Source organism: Podarcis filfolensis (genome assembly GCF_964270895.1).
Source record: "Podarcis filfolensis genome assembly, chromosome: 8".
Classification (NCBI taxonomy): Eukaryota; Metazoa; Chordata; class Lepidosauria; order Squamata; family Lacertidae; genus Podarcis; species Podarcis filfolensis.
The window spans coordinates 76,025,585-76,034,423 of NC_139611.1; the positions used below are offsets into that span (position 1 = coordinate 76,025,585).

General features: G+C 41.8%; 1 long non-coding RNA gene across 1 annotated transcript; it reads left to right on the forward strand.

The window, feature by feature from the left end:
- Positions 1-3,884: 3,884 nt before the first annotated feature.
- LOC310769189 lies at positions 3,885-6,410 on the forward strand. The gene is made up of 3 exons (XR_014551504.1): positions 3,885-4,276; positions 4,934-5,080; positions 6,030-6,410. It is a non-coding gene; the product is annotated as an uncharacterized lncRNA (long non-coding RNA).
- The last annotated feature ends 2,429 nt before the right edge of the window (positions 6,411-8,839 follow it).

Below are 8,839 nucleotides of genomic sequence, written 5' to 3' on the forward strand. Positions count from 1 at the left end.
ACCCATAGAACAACTTCAGAACAAAATACAGTTAAGACAGCCAACCACAAAAGATAGAGAGAAACTGAGGTGGTCTTTTTGTTTTGCCTCCAGCTTGATGATCTTTGTTTCCTTTGACCAACTAAAACTCATTGAACACAACAGGGCTAGACAGTTCTCTGCACACCCCTTGAGATTCATCTGCAGTAACAGAGGGGTCAAGTTCTCAGTCGATGCAAGCAATTTCATCCTCAATATTTTTTGCAAACAAGTCACAGCATTGACAAGTCACAAGCACCCTGCCTGGCTCCCAATGACATGCCCTCCCCATTTTCACCTTGGAGAATACCTCACCCAGCCTCTCACCCTGGGAGATGTCCACTTCTCCACTGCTCAGTCTGGTTACTGGCATCAGGTTGAGATTTCCCTCACCACCACTGGCAGCACATTAAGCCTTATTTTATTTTATTTTTTCATTTTATTTTATTGTAAAAGCTCAGACCAATGCTTTCATATTATCATGTGGTTGAGATATCTTAAATTCTGAGATTTGGAGATAGCTGAATACTGTTAGTATCAGAAAATACGAAAGACACACCTATACAAAGGAAATGAGTAGAAAGAGGTATATTTAAATAGAAATAATAGCAGAAATGATGGTAATGGTGATGATATTAGGGTCCCTGGAAAAGACCCTGATGTTGGGAAAAAGGAAGGACACAAGGAGAAGGGGACGACAGAGGACAAGATGGTTGGATAGTGTTCTCCAAGCTAGCAGCATGAGTTTGACCAAACTGCAGGAGGCAGTGGAAGACAGGAGTGCCTGGTGTGCTCTGGTCCATGGGGTCACGAAGAGTTGGACACGACTAAACAATTAAACAACAATAACAAGTAGTCCTAACATAAATCATGATGCAAAGAGAAGGACACCCCAAGATAGACAGCTTAGTGCAGAATGTCCTCTGTGCCTTCTGTGCTGTGTGTGGCTAAAATGTACCTTGGGTGGTGGGAAATGAGGGTATTGCTCTGTCCCTCAACAGTTAAACATAAGGGGAACATGCTGGATCAGGGCAATCACCCCTCTAGTCCAGCATCTCAACAGATCCCTGTGGGAAGCCTGAAAGCTGGACTTGACTGCGACAATATTCTGTCCATCAGCAATTCGCAGGTACCAAGTATTCAGAGGCAAACTTCCTTTGACAGTAGAGGTAGAACATAGCCTTTGTGGGTAACTTTGCCCTGCCTGAATTTCTCTAATCCTCTTTTTAAGTCATCTAAATTGGTGGCCATCAATGCCTCCTGTTAGAGTTGCCATATTTTGAAGAGCAAAAAAGAGCACAGCCAGGGTTCTTCTTATCCTTTGAAAATGGTAGATGGGATTTCAAGCGGGTATAAATAACTAGCTGGGGTAAATTCAAAACAATGTGGCTTAGGACAGTCATCACCAAACGGAACAGCTTAGTCAAAGTATCTCTCCCTGTCCTGACAATCTGACACAATTAGACCAAGGAGGGGCAAAGTTCTGTAAAATGATTTAATTAGCTCTCAGGAATGATCTTGGAGTCATTCTATTCTATTCAGTGCCTACCAGTGTGTCCCTGACACCTTTCAACAGCCCTGAGGTATGTCTAGCTTTGCCAGCTGAGCAGTCACCTGAGAAGTACCTTGAGACTTTCATTGCACGTTGATTAGTGGCCTGGAAGACTGTACATTGTTCTTTCCAGTTCGGTAAGGCCCTACATCAAGTAAGAGCAAAGACAGAGGCACTGGCTCAGAATATACCTTTATCCATCAAGGAGCCATCAACTTCCCATAGACCTTTGATGTGATAGTATTAGCAGTTTGTGCACATGTCTGTAGCAAATGAGGGCTATAGCCAGGCACTGAAGAATATGGTTTGCTGTCTCAGCCATTGTGGGGAATCCTTAGATGGAGGCTATTTTGAGGGGCTTTTCTGTAGGTGATCTCTGGGCTTTTGCCCTCACCTATTTTGCTCTAAATTGCTTTCTTGAGTGTCTTCACCATTTACATTTAAATTGTAAATTATTTATATCAAAAAAGAAATCTGAGAAGTGTCTATCAACAACTAATGAGATCATAGACAATTCCTACGCTGAGCTTTGAATTTCAGTATGTTCCTCTTTATCTTTGTGGTGAACAAACAACACCCATTCCCGGACCTCACTGAACTATTTGTTCCCAAGTGTTGCCTGCGCCATGAGTCCATGGCCTATAAATTCCTCCAGGTAAGACCCTACCTGCATCCATCTCTGTTCTGAGTCTCTTAATCTTTCTAGAAGGATGAAGGCACTCCTGAGCACATGCCTCCTCTTGGCCCCACTTTCTGCAGGTAAGATGGGGAACATTTAATTATCTTGGAACTGAGAGTCTTAGTTTGATTGTACCCAGATCTAAGCTTGTAACCAAACAGTGGGAATAAAATGTATTTAAGTGAGAGTCTGGATGGGAGGAAAGGTGGGCCATGGAAAGGGAGGGTTCACCTCCCCACCTCTTGGAAATAATTCAGCCAATGTTCTGAATGATGACTTCGAGAGTTTTAATTAATGAGTGTTTATTCATTTCATTTCATTTCATTGTATTAAAATACTTTTAAAATTGAACCCCTTTTAAGTTAAAAGTTTTAATTTACTATCACCGCCTCCTCTTAGTCTCATTAAGCAAACCGCAAAACCAACTAATAATAATGTTAGTTATCATAATAATCCATGAAGTAAACTTTTGCTTCTGTCTTCAGTATTAACTCTGAAATGCAGATATACTTATAACAATACTGGAATGACATACGATGGCTATCTTAAAACAACTTGTGACTGGAAAAAAGCTTCCTGTGTTGCCAGTGTTCTGCGTACAAATATAAGTAAGATTTTCCTGCCTTTTTGTCTTTTGCTGTTGGTTTAGATCCAGGTTAAGATTGTTGAACTTTAAGGGTTCTACTAGCATATAGAAGTCTATGCTAGGGCAACTCACCCATGAAAAAAGTGAGTTGAGGAAGCTGTAGCACTTCAACTATAGATGAATTAGAACTCCCATCAGCTTCAGCTAGCCTGGCCACCAGTCAGGGATGATGGGAGATGTAGTCCAACAACATCTGGAGGATCACAGCTTCCCAATCCTGAAGTAAGCAATGGTTTGTAAATGAAAATGGGGAATCTAACATCACCTGATCACAATCAGTGGCTGGATCTGGGTGCTGTTCTCCAAGCTTGGACACTTTGATTTGCATTAATGAGAAATCCCTGCTTACCCTTCTAAAAGTTTTGACTATTTACAATGGTTTTTAAGATACATTATAAATTTTCCCCATTCCTTATTAAAATTCCAGTCTTCCTGTTTTCTGATTCTTCCAGTCATTTTTGTCAATTCAGCATAATCCCTCAACTTAATCTACCATTCTCCTCTAGTAGGGAGTTCATCTTCTTTCCATCTCTGGGCCAATAACATTCGTGCAGCCGTGGTCGCATACATAATTAGTCATTTCTGTTCCCTTGGGATTTCGGCACCTAGGATTCCTAAAAGAAAAGCTTTGGGGGGGTTTTAAATAAAAAAGTTATTTTAAACATTTTTTAACTCATAATAAATCATTTCCCGAACCTCCAATACTATCTTATATGTCCACCACATTGCTAACATACAATTGACCCAGTTTTGTACATTTTTGCTAATTTACTGCTATTTACATCATTTTCAAATAATTTTCTTTCAGCATGTAATATGCTGTAAATTTTAAATCCCAATCCGATAACTTCTCCCACGCTGTAAATTGTATGTTATCCCCAAAATCTCTGGCCCATACTAGCCATTAAGTATACATTGATATCAGTTTCTTTACTTTTAATACAGTTTTTATTGTCTGCTTTATGCATTAAAGCTGGAAAACATTTTGATATTTTTCTTTCTATGATATAGTGGTGTATACATATTTTAATTAATAAAAAAGGAACAGCCCATCACTTTAGACTGACAAATTTAATAACACTTTGTATATTGTTAGTTTGAAAAGGTCCTCATTCAGACAATACAAAAAAAATTGGAACCATTGCAACGAATGTGCCTGAGTAGCAATAGACCTGCATATTTCCCGCCCCCGCCCCCAAACTGGGTATTTCTTTCAAATTCTTTTTCATAGTGAAACCCCGAGTTCAACTTTTGAATAAATGCTCGTCATCCAGATTCTGTTCCTCAGGCAATTACAGCTTCACTGCAGGTGATGGTAAATTCTTTCAGATGAAGAAGCACTGCTGCAAGACGGAACTGTGTAACAATGCAACTCTCAGCTGTAAGTTTCTGCATCATTTTAGAATGTGCACTGGATTTGGCCAAGGCCTGGATCCTTAGTCAATCAGCAGTATTCAGAGGACCTGTGCCTCATTCAAATGGGGTGAGCAGCTCAAGACTATTAGGGACTCTCAAGGTGGAGAGTCAGGCAGGATGGGGAGGCAGGCATGAGGAGAAACTGTGAAAAAGAGGGACCTACTGGGCAACTACAGCTCTGCCTGAGAAGGGATGGGTTGCCTAACACTAAACTTATACCCGGTAGTCTTAGGGCGGTTCACTAAAACTCACAGGTTATTGCTGAAGAGCAGAAGAGAGACATAATCTCTGTACAAAAATAGGGTTCTAAGATCCTATAATTTCAAAGAGGCTACACCATAACCAATGGCATGAAAACCTTCAGAGAGATCAAGAAGGAAAAGAAAGTTCACACTCCCCCCACCCGAATTTGGGAAAGATAATTCATCTCAGAGACCAATGGTGACTTTGTCCCATGCTCAGTCCTGAACCCAGATTGTGTCCAGATTATATTTCATCCATGAGTATGTGCAGCTACCCCACCAAAACTATAAGGGCCTAGGGTGGGTTACAATAATATAACACAGAGATACAAAAACAGACAAAACCATTAACAGCCTCACTATACATTTGATTTTGGCAGTTCCTGACCGCAACATGCTGGCTGAAAATGGTTTGCAGTGCCCAGCCTGCTTCACCAAAGGAAAGAAAAAGTGTAAAAGTGAGAAGACCATCAACTGCCTTGAGAATGAGACCCAGTGTGTTGTTTTTAAAGGATCTCTTTCTAGAGGTAACATTGCTACTCAGATGGGGAAAGGGCCTAGTCATCAGATGGTTCATGCAGACTCCCTCCTGTTCTCCTATTCTCTCTCCGACCCTTTCCCTTTCCCTTGCATGTTGCTGGAAAAATGAGAGGGACCACATCTTTCACTGGCCCCACTGTGCACCATTCCTTAGTGTTTTGCATGCCTACACTGTATCCTTTAACTCTCATAATGCCACTAGCTTGTCCAGAAGAAGGATTGAGAGTGAGATGTGTATATAAAATACCCTTCTGAACAAAAGTAAAAAGTGCATTCATGGCTTCACCCCAGTTGCATCTGGATCTCTCCACCACTGGAATGTAGTCCAGGACAAAATTTATTCCTCTTCCTGAAAAAACATATTATGTAAAAGGATTGTAATTTTGTTGTTTAGTCGTTTAGTCATGTCCAACTCTTCGTGACCCCATGGACCAGAGCACGCCAGACACTCCTGTCTTCCACTGCCTCCCACAGTTTGGTCAGACTCATGTTAGTAGCTTCAAGAACACTGTCCAACCATCTAGTCCTCTGGCACCCCCTTCTCCTTGTGCCCTCCATCTTTCCCAACATCAGGGTCTTTTCCAGGGAGTCTTCTCTTCTCATGAGGCGGCCAAAGTATTGGAGCCTCAGCTTCAGGATCTGTCCTTCCAGTGAGCACTCAGGGCCAATTCAGGGCTCAGGGGATTGTAATACATTTCCTTAAATTTTGTGACAATGAGCGGCATCTGGCTAACTCAGACCATTACTGCAAGGATTTATAGTGCATCAGAATTCATGTATATTCATGTTCCAGTGAAATTATGATATTTTTCAGATTTCTTAAATATGCACATTTTAATACTAACTTAGTAAAATTCCCTTTTTAGCATCACAGGCATCCTCTCCTATTCCCTGGGTAAAGGACTAATGGCAACATTTGTTTTCTTTTTTCCCTAGCTCTCTCTGAGGAGCACGATTTCACTTTCCAAGGTTGTGGAACAACAGATTTTTGTGCACTCGGGAAAAATGGAAGAGGTGCAACTGCAACGGGGAGCTTTCTCCTTTTAGTTATCCAAGAAAGCTGTTATAATGCTTCACGAATCTCACACTAGCTTGAATATGAAGGGTAAATGGGACAGTGTAGACCCCTCCTTGTGTATTCCAAAATTCATGGCAATGAGAGGGAATTAGAGGCCTAGTGGTGAAATCCAGGACTCAGGATCTCTGGTTCTTACTTTTTTGCTTTTGGTGGCAGTAAAGCGAAGCAAGGGGCAGAGAAAAGGGATTCAGAATTGTCAGTTTGCATTTCTTGGTGCAGAAAATATTGATATGGTGTATAATAATAATAATATAATATTTTTATACTCCGCCCATCTGGCTGGGCTTCCCCAGCCACTCTGGGCAGCTCGCAACTGAATATTAAAACACAATACAGCATTAAACATTAAAAACTTCCCTAAACAGGGAGGCCTTCAGATGTCTTTGAAAAGTAAGATAGTTGCTTATTGCCTTGACATATGATGGGAGGGCGTTCCACAGGGCAGGCACCACTACCGAGAAGGCCCTCTGCCTGCAGACATCTTCCCTATTCTGATTAATTCAAGGGGGCTCTGGAAACTTCTCTGTATGAAAGAAACAAGCAGAAGGGTCATGATGTTTAGGTAACTCCTTCAGAGAAGCTTAGTACTGCTGGCTTGAACTGGTTCTGTTATCTCTTTTTTAAGGTCATATTAAGAGGCCAGAAGGAGCCCGGGTTTCATTTCTCTTTCTATATCTCTTCCTTCTGGTGTGGAGTTCCGTATATAGTGTTAAGGTTTAGACTTATTGTAAGTTATTGTAAGTTTATGTGAAGTCTGCTGCAACTGGATTTCTTGTGAATGCATTGTATATGTGACCATTGTGTTCATTTGCCTTCAGTAGCAGTAAAACTCTGCTGGATGAAATATTAATTGCCTCCGGTCTATTTTTGGGGGAATCCTAAAACGTGTTTAAGTTTTTACTCTGCTAACTATACATTGGGATCTTCTCTGGATTGATATTGAGTAGAATTTCCATGACAGTTGTGTGGGAATTGTGTATTATAACTACAAAGAACCCTGCAATGTTTCAATAAAAAATACTTAAGTTTTCATTATGTTCATTACAATACGAAATAAATGGTTATGGGAAAGAAAATGCCGGATCTCAGATCTGTTTCTTTCAGATACAAATGCAAGTATTGTTTATTGGTTTAGCCAAAGAGATTACAAAAGATAAAATACATAAAAGAGGTTAAAAACAAAATACATTGCACAGAGTTCATACACAGAGTCTCATATGACAGAGTTCATACACTGGAGTTGTAGAGCTGTAAAAGCTTTTCCCCATTTGGTATTTGTAATGCTGGTTACATACTGAGGGTGAGGGGGCTGAATGGGTAGTCTGGCATTCTAAAGTGCAGGACTGTCCCAACCATGAGGCTAGGTGTGACAACCATCTTAGGCAGCTGCATCCATAAGAGCAGAAGATCTGGCCTCCAGAGAATTCCTTGTCCACTGCTGCTGCCTCAGTGGCAGAAACAGCTGCACTGCACTCCTGAGAGACCAGATTGCCCTCTTCCCCCAAAATCAGGTCACCTCTTCAGTGGCCTCTTGGGCAATAGACAACAGGGCTAGACTGTGCTCTGCATACCCCTTGAGTTTCATCTGCAGTAACAGAGGGGTGAAGTTTCCAGTGGATGCAAGCAATTTCATCCTCAATATTTTTTGCAAACAAGTCACAGCGTTGACAAGTCGCAAGCACCCTCCCTGGCTCCCAATGACATGCCCTCCCCATTTTCACCTTGGAGAATTTCTCACCTAGCCTCTCACCCTGGGAGATGGCCACTTCTCCACCTCTCAACCTGGTTACTGGCACCAGGTTGAGATTTTCCTCTGGGCCCAAGCACACATGCATTTTGTATAAAGGTGCAAAGCCCTTCTTTCACACTCTGTGAAACATAAATGCACAGTGTTTTTTAAAAAAACAAACTGGGCAACTGCACGCCACCTGCTTGTGACTCCTGAGCCTTCCCCGATCTCCTTCCCCTTCCCCCTTTGTTTGACAGATCAGGGGAGGCTCGGGAGTAACGGGCTGACGGCCGTTGCCCAGAAGGGGCCAGCCTGGGAGTGCAGTTGGCTCTGCTTGGTTTCAGTAGCTGCTTGCTGTTTGCTGCCGTGGTGCCACGGTAGAGAGCAACTCCTGAAGCCAGCCAAAGCCAACTGTGCTAACAGGCTGGCTCTGGGCTGCTGAGGCTGCCGCTGCCACATTTCCCAGGGACAGATTTGCAAATCTGGGGACATTCCAGGGACAGAATTTGTCCAGGGACAGATTTGCAAATCAGGGGACTGTCCCCGGTAACCGGGGACATCTGGTAACCCTACAATAGGAGGTGCTACTGATCTCCTCCCACTCTTGTTTCCAATGTAGCTCTTTGTTCCTCACCTCTTGCATTCTTCCTGATGTCGATCTTTTTTTTTTTTTAAATAAATTTTTTATTGGTTTTTCAACACATATTAAAGACAATACAACACAATACATAAACAAACAAACATATAAACACGTATAATTTCTTGACCTTTCTTTCCTAAAACCTTCTTTCAGCGACTTCCCCATACCTCCCCTTTCTGCATCCCTGTTTTAAATCATTCCAGCAACCCCTAATTTCAATTTCTTATAGCACTTTCTTTAAATCTTTTTTCTCATATCCAATTGTTTGTCACTGCAATTCTATTTTGCATTACCCAAGA